Consider the following 11,547-nt stretch of genomic DNA (forward strand, 5'->3'; position numbering starts at 1 on the left):
AGGTGATGGTGGGGCTGTTTAACAGCCTCCACCAAAGCTTCATCAACAAAGTCTTCCACTACCCCCCCCCCCCCTCTTGTTCCTCTTTTCTGTTTCCCGATAGAACTCCCCCCCACTCTCCAAATTTTTTCGTTTTCCCAAGCCATTTCCCCCCATACCACTGCAAACATCCGTAGTGTGAGGTTCCTACTGTATACTCCTAGGAGTTTTCGTTTTTCTGTATTTTGGAGAAGCCACGCGTGGAACACCCTGCACCTTGGACTTTCCGAAAACAAATGTTGGAGACTTATCATTTTGGCCCACAAGTGGATTGGGCTCCCTACGGCTAGCTATCGCCCTTTCTCGCATATCATTCAGATCAACACTTTTGTCAACAGCTGCCCATACCATCCTTTCCTTTATGGAATCCCATTGGCCCACGTAGATGTTTTTGGTCCCTCCTACGCAATGCTCATTTATGGGTTGACTCCTCTGCATGGCTCCCAAATCTTTTGCATTAATACTCTTCCCCCCATTAGAGCCAAAATTGACACCACCATAATTTTCTCCAGAATCTCCACCCTCAATATTTTCCTCATCCCATAATTGCAGTCGCCCATGAGTTTCCTTAGCACTCTTCCCCCCAATATGGCCGAAATTAATACCATCATAATTCTCTCCCGAATCTCCTCCATCAATATTTTCCTCATCCTGTAAATTCAGCCGCCCATGATTTGCGCTCCTGAAAATAGGGCTAACAGTAGGATTACGATCATGGGATTTTCCAGCACTACCCCTCACCGGAGTTTTAGAATTCTCCGATGAACCTCCACCCTGTGGATCCTTTTCTGTCTCCTCTTCCCTCCTCTGTTCATATCTGCTATTTTGCCCCCGATCGCCATAGCCATTTCCTGTTTGATCCCTAAATCTTTTGCTTCCCCCCGTAGCCTATCCGCCACCCCTCACATATCTCCTTTTCAGTGATGGGACCCTAAGCCATGGGCCAAATTCGATTTTTTTTTTCTCCTCCATTAATTCTCTGGCCTGCAGCTCCTCCACATCCGTTCTTTCCATGCTTTATTACCCCACAAGTATAGCAGTGTCGAGGGATCTTTTCATATTGAAAAGCAATCCATATGGATTTACCCCGGAGATTAATGGTCCTACCTCGTGAGAGTGGTTTTGAGAGGTCCAGACGAATCCGAACCCTCAGAAACTCCCCCGACCCCACTCCTTCTTCAATGACATCTATATCCTCAACCTCTCCCACCGAAGTGCCAATCTTCCGTCCCACATCTCTGCCCATACAAGACAGTGGAAGGCCAAACATACGTACCCAGAACGAAGACTTATCAAACTCCAATTCAAAGGGCGACGTCACTCCGTCATAATCCACTATGGGAAAGAGATGATCATCAAAATTCCACGGTCGGCCTTCCAAAATCCGAACTTTGTCACATTCATTCCCAAATTCAATTAGGAATAGATTTGCACCCAACGTCGTGAACGAGACCCTGTCTGTTGGATGCCAAGCCCGGATCAATGGTGTTTTGAGAACGTCTTTCCCCACTACCCGATCTGCTAGTAATTTCCCAACGACACAGGAGACACGCCGAGTAGCCAAAGGGGCTAAGTCAAATTCCCCAATGGCCAAATCTGCACCTTCTTCCTCCATTAGAGTGAGATTCTCCCAAAGCCGAGACAGTTCCTCCACCGTTGTCCCCATCATGCCTGCGCGTTACTCCCAGCTCCCAATAATGGCCACTTGTATCTGAAAAGAAGACCTAGACTCCACCCTAGACACGGGGGATAGAAAGAAACTTCACCTCCGGTCACCGTCTGAGAGACCCTAGAGAGAAGATAATTTGTTTTATTTTTTTAAAATTTTTTTATTTCAAATATTATTTGATATTAAGTTATAATATGTAAATATGAGAATGCTAATAAACAAAAAATTCCTTCTTTAAAATAAAATTTGAATTTTTAATTGAAGATTTATTACCAAATTTTTCTTAACTATCCTTAAATGTGTATAATAATTGCTCAACATTTAAATAACCTAAACATAAAATTATAATATTCTTGAATTGCATTAAACACATTACCTTGAAAATTACATTAATTAAAATACATAATAATTTCATAGATAAATATTAGTTGAACCCACTCTCTTTTATTTTATTTTTTGAATTCTTCTTTCTTTTCTCTTAGTGAGAATTAATATTATGTTAAATTGTTAATGACAACAGTAGGAATTTACAAATATAATATGTTAGTCATATAATTAATTAAATCGTATATGATATTGTTGAAGAAGATCAAAGCAAGATATTGATTTGATTTAGGAGTACTATTGATTTGCAGAGATTTTTGAATATTTAAATCGTTTAGTTGAACTTAATTTTCAGGATTCGGCTTGCCCTTTCAGGATCCGGATAAGGCGTTTAAGCCTTGCCCTTTCATATTAAATTAACATAAAGTTTGGAGAAATCTTAGTTTAAGCCTTGCCCTTTTAGGATCCGGCTTCTGTGCGGTAGTGAAAAACTACCGCACAGATGCAGTTGCCCAAAGCAGTACCGTTTTGGAAAAAATGGTACCGTTTTGGGCAGTAAAAAAATAAGATTTCTAAAAAAATAATAAACAAATCATTAAAAATTAAAATTTATAAAGAAATCAATAAAACAAAAGGGCTGGCTCCAGAAATCAATAAAACAATATGGTAAATCAATAAAACAAAAAAGTAGATTGTGAGTCCTTGGGTGGAGGTAGCGAGAGGTACCTCCTCCGTAGCGAAGAAAGTGAAGGAGGTTCGGCCACCCCATACCGGCCGTGGGGGGTGGCTGAGACAATGGGTTTGAACCCCTTTGTGATTTCTTTGTTGGCTTTGTTGAGGTAGGCTTTGGAGATGCTTGACAACTTTTCAAGGTCTGGAATCAAAGTTTTCTGGAACTTGTTGGGTAAATCTGCTAAATCTGTGAACCCCAAAACAAAATCATCTTGATCATCTTGGTCAATCCAGCTGGGCTGTGGGTTGTTTCTTTGTCTTCTGCTGGTTGGGTCTTTTATCTGCCATCTAGTTCTTGTTTGGTTTTTGGGGTAGTCCGGCCAACCCAAAACCCAAACCCAATTTTTTTTTTCTTTTGCCCTTTTTGCCTTTTGGGGTGGCTGGACCACCCCCAATGGTCATGGGGTGGTTTGTCTACCCTAGACCGGCCACGCGAGGTGGTTGGAGCCTTTGGGGTGTTTTTTTTTTTTCCTACTTTTTTGTTTTAATTTTTTTAGTTTTTTATTTATTAATGTTTTATATTTTTTAATTTTTAATGATTTATTTATTATGTTTTTTTTAAAATTTAACGAGTGGGTGGGACCCACAATTATTTCCTTCCCAAAACTTAATGAGTGAGTGGGTTGGACTACTATAGCGCTATGCGGTAGTGAAGCAGATCCGCCCTTTCAAAAAATAGTCTGCAGCTACTTACAAAAAATAAAAATAGGGAAAAATATAAAATGGCCCTTCAAACTATCAGTCATTTGCAATTTAGCTCCCTAATGTTCAAAATATAATAAAATAGCCTCTCAAACTACCAATCAGTAGCAATTTGACCACTCCATTAGTTAGTACTATTAAAATGGACGGAAAATGTAAAATGACGTCATTTTGTTGATATTAAGTTACCAAAATGCTCTTTTTGAAAAAAAAAAATCAAATTAAAAAAAAAAAAAAGCCCATTAAAAGTTGTCGTTTTGCTCTAAAAAAAATCCCTTGCACGACAACCATATTCCAGCAGTTTCTCATTTCGTCTTCTTCGTCAGAACCCTTCCAGGGAGAGAACAAATAATTGGCTTGGGTGCCTCCTTGTGAGAGTGGCCATGGTGGCGGCGACAGAACAACCAAAGCAGAAAAGCAGAGAGAAGAAGCAAAGCAAAAGCTCCGACGGCAACACCCACGAATACCCACCTTTTGTTGTTGTTGTTCCCGGACTCGGAGCCAGTGTTGATGGGGGTGGCGGGTGGTGGAAGAGGTGGTGGAGACGGAGAAACTGATTTGTGAATTAGAGCGGGCTTGGTCTTAAGGGGAACCAGAAAGGGGGTGAAAGGGAAAATGACAGTTTGGTCAGTCAGCTGGTTTACGTCGAGTTCGCTCTGCTTGTCCACGCCGAATAGTTGGGCAATAGAAGAAATGTCGTCATCCCACGTGATCATATATGTGAGCAAGTAGTTGACTCCAGCAGTTGTCTGGTTTGGAGTCGGGCAAGCACACCTGAGGGGGACCTCCAGATATAGCCCCACTATCAGATTGCGGTCGCTATAAGGGTTCTGGGCCATTAAGGCCTGGTAGGTGGTGACGAAGAAATAAGTATTGGACTTGCTACTCAACTTGTAGGAGGTATTGTGCTGGTAGTAAGGACCAGAACATGAACAATTATTGATCAGGATGAGGATCTGGGTGTCTGCCGTAATGGTGTCGAAGCTGGACATGTTGTTGGCGTCGGCAACAAAGGAGAGTTCGGAGCCCAGGAGCAAGCCGATGGTTGTGGGAGAATTGTAAGAAGGATTGGATCTGAAGCCCAGGAGCAAGCCGATGGTTGCGGGAGAATTCTTTTTTTTTTTTGAATAAAAAAAAAGAACAACTTTCTTAAAGAACAACTTAGTATACATCCATGCTAAATCCTTTAAGAAAGAAAAGAGTTAGAATATACACCCATGTCTAACTCGTTGCTTAGGGAACTCTATAGCTTAAAGAGTATACACCCATGCCCTTAGGTTGACAAACATTAGATATGCATAACATGATCAAAGCATTGGCATATTGTTATATTAAATAAGCATGATTAGTGGTGGATATTAAAGCTCTACCTTTTTATTATTATCAACTCAAAATCAATCTTTGTTTGCTTTACTTACGGGATTTATTTTACGCAAAAAAAATTTAGCAATCCTCGTGGGAATGTTCTCGTGCTTGCACCATATACTACAATATTGATCTTATACACTTGCGAGTAAAACGTACAATTATTTGCCTATTAATTTAGGTAGATATTTGCACAACAAATATGTTTGGAAAACCTAACTTGTTTCAGATAGGTTCCAATTTAACTCCATGTAATTTGGTTTCCATTAGGAAAACCATTACGGGTCTCTTTTGCTTCACCACACGGCTAAGCTTCCGAACTGTCCAAAGGTTCCCAAGCTCTCGGCAGTTCCAACTCATTAAATTCATCGCGGTTGGCGCGGCTACATTGCAGCCTCTGCCAGCCCCTAACCAATTGTAGCATCTCCCTGTAAACATGTTTTTTGTCCCTTATGAGTTGGGCCAACATTCTTAACCTCCCCACTTAGTTCTCGTTTCTTCCCTACTCCATGTTTCAAAGTTAAGTTGGATTCATCTTTCTGTTCCTCCTCACCACGGGCTACCCTCCTCCACGTCACCATAGACTTATCCAATCCACCCACAACTTCATTCAATTTACTTCCACTACCCTTTTGAAAAACTTTGAGTGTTTTTTCCACATCTGAAAAAAGAGGACCCATATATACATTCTGTTAGTTCTTGTGTTGGCTTAATTCAGTTCCAAAATGCAGATGCTACTGTTCACGGCTCAAACACTGATATAGAATGCTCAGAATCCAATCTCCACCGTTCATAATGTAGATTCATGTGTTATGAACGTCCCTGCAAAATTTCAGCTCAATCGGACCACAAACGCCCATCGATCGGAGTTGTTGATGAAGACTGGACAGTCCGGGTCCGGACCTCCAGAAGCCGGGTCCGGACCCCATTTCCAGAAACTTGATTTTTCAAGCAGGGTCCGGACCTCAATTCCCCGGGTCCGGACCCCAGTTCCAGAAAGTGATGCTTGAAGGAGATGTCCGGACCTCCAGAAGTTGGGTCCGGACATCAGTTCCAGAGAACACGTTTTTGTTGAGATGTCCGGACACACGAATTGGAGGTCCGGACATCACTAGGTTACGAATAAGTAATCCTAGCCATGTCCGGACTTCAGATCTACCATGTCCGGACACGGCAGTCTTATGTTGTGTATTTTTCTATTTAAGCTACGGGAGTTTGCCATTGTAACTTACGTATTTTATTTAGAAAAATTAGAGTGCTTTGAGAGAGAGAATTTGTTCTAGATTATTGTTGAAGAGAAAATACGTGAAGCCAATCGGAGTTCCGGTGAAAGGAAATCATATAGAAGAATTGTGCCAGATGTTCTGGAAAGGGCTACTGCGGTAGAAGTCAAGTGGGTCGCTTGTCGTGTACAAGGAAGAGTCAAAGGTTTTGTAATTCTTCTTGTATTCCTTATTCTTCTTATAGTGAATTGATTTCCTGGGTTTGGCTGCCCCGGAGAGGTTTTACATTTAGAGAGTTCTCTAAATGGTTTCCTCTTCGTAACCAAATTTCTGTGTTCTTGATTGCATATTTCATATCAGTATTTGGTTGATCTTTTAACTGCTAAGTTAGATCTGCTTTCTGGTTATTTTCTGTAAAACTCATAGACGTTTGAGTTGGTGATAATTGGAGTCGATTTAGAATTTTCAATTGGTATCAGAGCGGGTTCACTCTGTGAAGGATTTATTTCCTGAGTGTGATCCGAGACTCCATATCAAATGTCTCATACTGTTGCTCCTAATTCTCTTCCCGTCTTTGACGGAACAAATTATACGCTTTGGAAAATTCGTATGAGAGCATATTTTAAATCCATTAATGTTTGGCATATTGTCGAATCTGGATGGACACGTCCAGAAAAAGCAATAGCTGAATGGACAACAGAGGAAAAGAATAATGCTACTGCGAATGACAAAGCTATAAATGCTATTTACATCTCTGTTTCAAATGAGGAATTTTCTAGAATTTCTAGATGTGAAATAGCTAAGGAAGCCTGGGAAACTTTAGAAATCACACATGAAGGAACTAAGGTTGTTAGAACTTCAAAAATTCAAATGTTGGTTTCTCAGTTTGAGGAGATTAGAATGCAGGAAGATGAAACTTTTGATGAATTCTATTCAAAGCTTAGTGTCATTAGAAATTCTACCATTAATTTGGGAAAGAAAATGGATGATGCTAAAGTGGTGAAAAAAATCTTAAGATCTTTGCCTGAGAGGTTTATTCCCCAAATTGCTGCTATACAACAGAGCAAGGACTTAGATACTATGAGAGTAGAAGAACTTGTAGGTTCCCTTCAGACCTTTGAGCTAATTCTTCCTAAACACAAGAACACCAAAAATATTGCTCTTAAGGCAAAAAATGTTAAGGTTGACTCTTGTGGTTCATCTGATGAGGATTCTGGAAATGAGGAAGAAATTGCTATGTTTGCTAAGAAGTTTAGGAAATTCTTTAGAGCCAAGAAAGGAAATCTTAGAAATAGCAATTCACAATTTTCTAAAAAATCTAGAAATGAGAATGTTGAGAAAGGAAAGTCACCTAAAGGTATCAAGTGTCACGAATGTGGAGGACATGGACACATTCGTGTTGACTGTGCTAACTTGAGAAAGTCAAATGGCAAGGCATTTAATGTGACTCAAAGTGATGAGTCAGACAAGGACGATGCTGAACAAGGAGTTAATTACTTAGCATTTGGAGTTAGTTATGAGAGTGAGCATGAGAATAGTGAGTGTAATTCTCAAGACAAACAAGGTGTGTCCGATAATGATTCGGAAGAAGAAGATGATTTGCAAAATGCTTATAATAATCTCTTTGTGGAATACACTAAACTGAAAAAGCTGAATAAGCAGCAATTGAAGAAACTCAATGAGGTTAATCTTGAAAATGATCAACTTTCTGTCACCTTAACTGATTCTCTTGCTACTCATAATACTTTGATGTCTGAAAATCAAATGCTAATTGCCAAAGTGAAATCCTTAGAGAATGAACTGAATGAATCAAAGAATCATTTAACAAAATTCTCTAGTGAAAAGCTAAATCAAATGCTACATAATCAGAAACATTCGTTTGATAGAACTGGATTGGGTTTTGATAAATCTGCTATTTTATCTACTAATGTTGCTTCTTCTTCAAAGATGATTTTTGTGAAACCAGTGAACAAAGAAGATAGCTTGGCTGAAAAGAAGGTAATTTCTCCTCAAATTTCCAAAGATGGAAAAGGTAAGGGAACTCTAACTGATTCCTATATGTCTAGTTCTAAGTCGAGAAGTATGCACATGTTAAGGAACCAACCTTCTCAAAGGTTTATTCCTACGTGTCATAACTGTGGTAAGATTGGACATATTCGTCCTAAGTGTTTTCAGCTTAACAGTCATGAGCCTAAAAGAGAATATTTCCATTCTAGAAATAGTTATGAGAAATTATTCAACATGATGAGAGACGTAGTAACACGGTTAGATGTCTTGGATAAGAGTCACACAGTTGTCCCTGATGTGAAGAAAGTTTGGGTCAAGAAGATTAATACCATTCACCCATTGAGGGGGAGTGGTAATGGACTCACCTAGATTAGGTGGGCACATAGACCATGCCTAGAAATTGAGCATATTGATATTTGTCTATAGCTGTTCTAGGGCATTTTTTTTTCTTAATTTTTGTTTGCTTTGTTTTTATTTTCTTTGATTATTTTTTATTCTTTTAGATTGTTTTAATTGTTAGATACTCAGTTTCTCATGTCTTGTGCTCAAATGAATATTTTACATATGAGTGGGGTCAATATTTGTGCAATTTACATCTATTGCTCCATATGTTTCTGATATACCTTGTTTTTCTGAAGACTGTTAAAGGAGTAAGAGTCAGTTTTTCTCATGTTCGAAATTGTGCACTTTTTGCCCCCATTAGGTTTAGATTTTTGTTATATGTTTGGAAATTTGGAGAAAACATTTTGTTTGGAAGATAGGCAGTGTAGAATCTTGCCACTTGACCAACTCGTTAGTTGAACCTAGCTCCAAAAAATTCCACCATTTTCCAAAAAAAAAAAAAAAAAAAAAAAAAAAAGGGGCATAAAATAAGCTCAGATGATTTCATTTTGCTTCTGTCTGTCCCTAAAGAAAGAATCAGTGATCAAATCATTGCGGAAATAGATGATTACTAAAGGACATGGTAAACGAAAATGATCAGTCTCAGGGGGAGTGTATCGGATGAGGGAATCTAGGTCCTAACATTATAAGGTTTTACTGTGGTTTGAATCAGACTGCTGGTCTTCCTTTACAAAATGTCTGCCTAGATTTACCTTTCATTGATGAAATCTTAGTTAATGGGAGTACTCACACACTACACCATCACATGAGATTTCTGATTATTGCCTACTTGACTGCATTCACAGACCAAGGTTGTGTCATGCATATGGTACATTTACGGTGTAAGTGTAGCTTGTTGATCACTCCGAATTGTTCAGATATTCATACGAGCATGCATGATCTATTGCTTATCTATACAAGTTTTCTTTGGTGTTTTTTTTTTTTTTTTTTTTTAAAAAAAAAAAAAAAAAAAAAAAAAAAAAGGAAAGCTTTTGGATATTCATTGTGCAATACATGAGTCATTGATGTGTTATCATGTGTGTTTATTTAACTTTTAACGGGGGAGAAACATGCTTTGCCTTTCCAGTTTCCTGTTGTTAATTGAGTCATACATTGAGGGGGAGTTTTGCTGATGTTTCTTTATAATCACGCATCATTTTTTTCATGAGTTTTATTTATGTCTTCTTGTTCCACATATGCCTTGATGTATTTTGTGAAGTGTTTCAGGAAACATGAAGACCTTTTGTCATTCTGTGACAAAAAGGGGGAGTAAATATGGGGAGATGATGGGATTGGCTCGACATTTTGGTTTTGTCACTGAATTGCCAAAGGGGGAGTTTGTTAGTTCTTGTGTTGGCTTAATTCAGTTCCAAAATGCAGATGCTACTGTTCACGGCTCAAACACTGATATAGAATGCTCAGAATCCAATCTCCACCGTTCATAATGTAGATTCATGTGTTATGAACGTCCCTGCAAAATTTCAGCTCAATCGGACCACAAACGCCCATCGATCGGAGTTGTTGATGAAGACTGGACAGTCCGGGTCCGGACCTCCAGAAGCCGGGTCCGGACCCCATTTCCAGAAACTTGATTTTTCAAGCAGGGTCCGGACCTCAATTCCCCGGGTCCGGACCCCAGTTCCAGAAAGTGATGCTTGAAGGAGATGTCCGGACCTCCAGAAGTTGGGTCCGGACATCAGTTCCAGAGAACACGTTTTTGTTGAGATGTCCGGACACACGAATTGGAGGTCCGGACATCACTAGGTTACGAATAAGTAATCCTAGCCATGTCCGGACTTCAGATCTACCATGTCCGGACACGGCAGTCTTATGTTGTGTATTTTTCTATTTAAGCTACGGGAGTTTGCCATTGTAACTTACGTATTTTATTTAGAAAAATTAGAGTGCTTTGAGAGAGAGAATTTGTTCTAGATTATTGTTGAAGAGAAAATACGTGAAGCCAATCGGAGTTCCGGTGAAAGGAAATCATATAGAAGAATTGTGCCAGATGTTCTGGAAAGGGCTACTGCGGTAGAAGTCAAGTGGGTCGCTTGTCGTGTACAAGGAAGAGTCAAAGGTTTTGTAATTCTTCTTGTATTCCTTATTCTTCTTATAGTGAATTGATTTCCTGGGTTTGGCTGCCCCGGAGAGGTTTTACATTTAGAGAGTTCTCTAAATGGTTTCCTCTTCGTAACCAAATTTCTGTGTTCTTGATTGCATATTTCATATCAGTATTTGGTTGATCTTTTAACTGCTAAGTTAGATCTGCTTTCTGGTTATTTTCTGTAAAACTCATAGACGTTTGAGTTGGTGATAATTGGAGTCGATTTAGAATTTTCACATTCAATACCCCTGGGCTTGAAATTTTATCTCCTAAGCCCAAGCTCGTGTCCCCCATGCACTCTAGCCCAAACACTAGGGACCGTTGTGGCTAATCTGACAGGGTAAAATCTTTCAGCTGATTTCCTTTTAAAGCCTACTTATTCCCTTCCATATTACTCATTCGTGTATCTCCAAATAAATGGATGGATTGACCTGCTCTTCAAGGCTCCCACTATCAACGTTCCCCTTTTCAACGCCTCCCATATTCATTGGTTTCTTATTTAGGCAAGTGGCACTACGACCTCCTCCATTCACGCCATCATTCCTTCCATAGTATCCTCACCCATCATTAGGAGCATTAAACAGCCCCGCTTCTGAAGACACGTCAGCATCACCCCCTCCGGCGACACCCGAGTCTCTTCCGGCCCTCTTTCGAGTATCTGCTCTTTTACTGTCCCTCCCATGCCGAACATTCTGGTCACCAGACGCAGCTTGATCAGGGAAAGTCTGTCCTCACTTCATTGTATGATGCCCAAAGACTTTATCCCCTATCTTCATAGGAGATGTCGCTCGCAGCCAAGGCCCATATTGGGGAGTGCCTTCTTGGTGTCGTAAAATACTTCTATTAGGACATCCTGCCTTACCATGGATTATCACCCCACATTGGAAACATATTTTTGGAAGACGTTCGTATTGAAAAGTAACCCACATCGATTTTCCTTGAATATTGAGTTTGCGACCCCGTTGAAGAGGCTTAGTCAAGTCCAAGCAAATCTTGACTCA

The sequence above is a fragment of the Corylus avellana genome, chromosome 1 (genome assembly GCF_965113065.1).
Source record: "Corylus avellana chromosome 1, dhCorAvel1.hap1.2, whole genome shotgun sequence".
In the NCBI taxonomy this organism is placed as follows: Eukaryota; Viridiplantae; Streptophyta; class Magnoliopsida; order Fagales; family Betulaceae; genus Corylus; species Corylus avellana.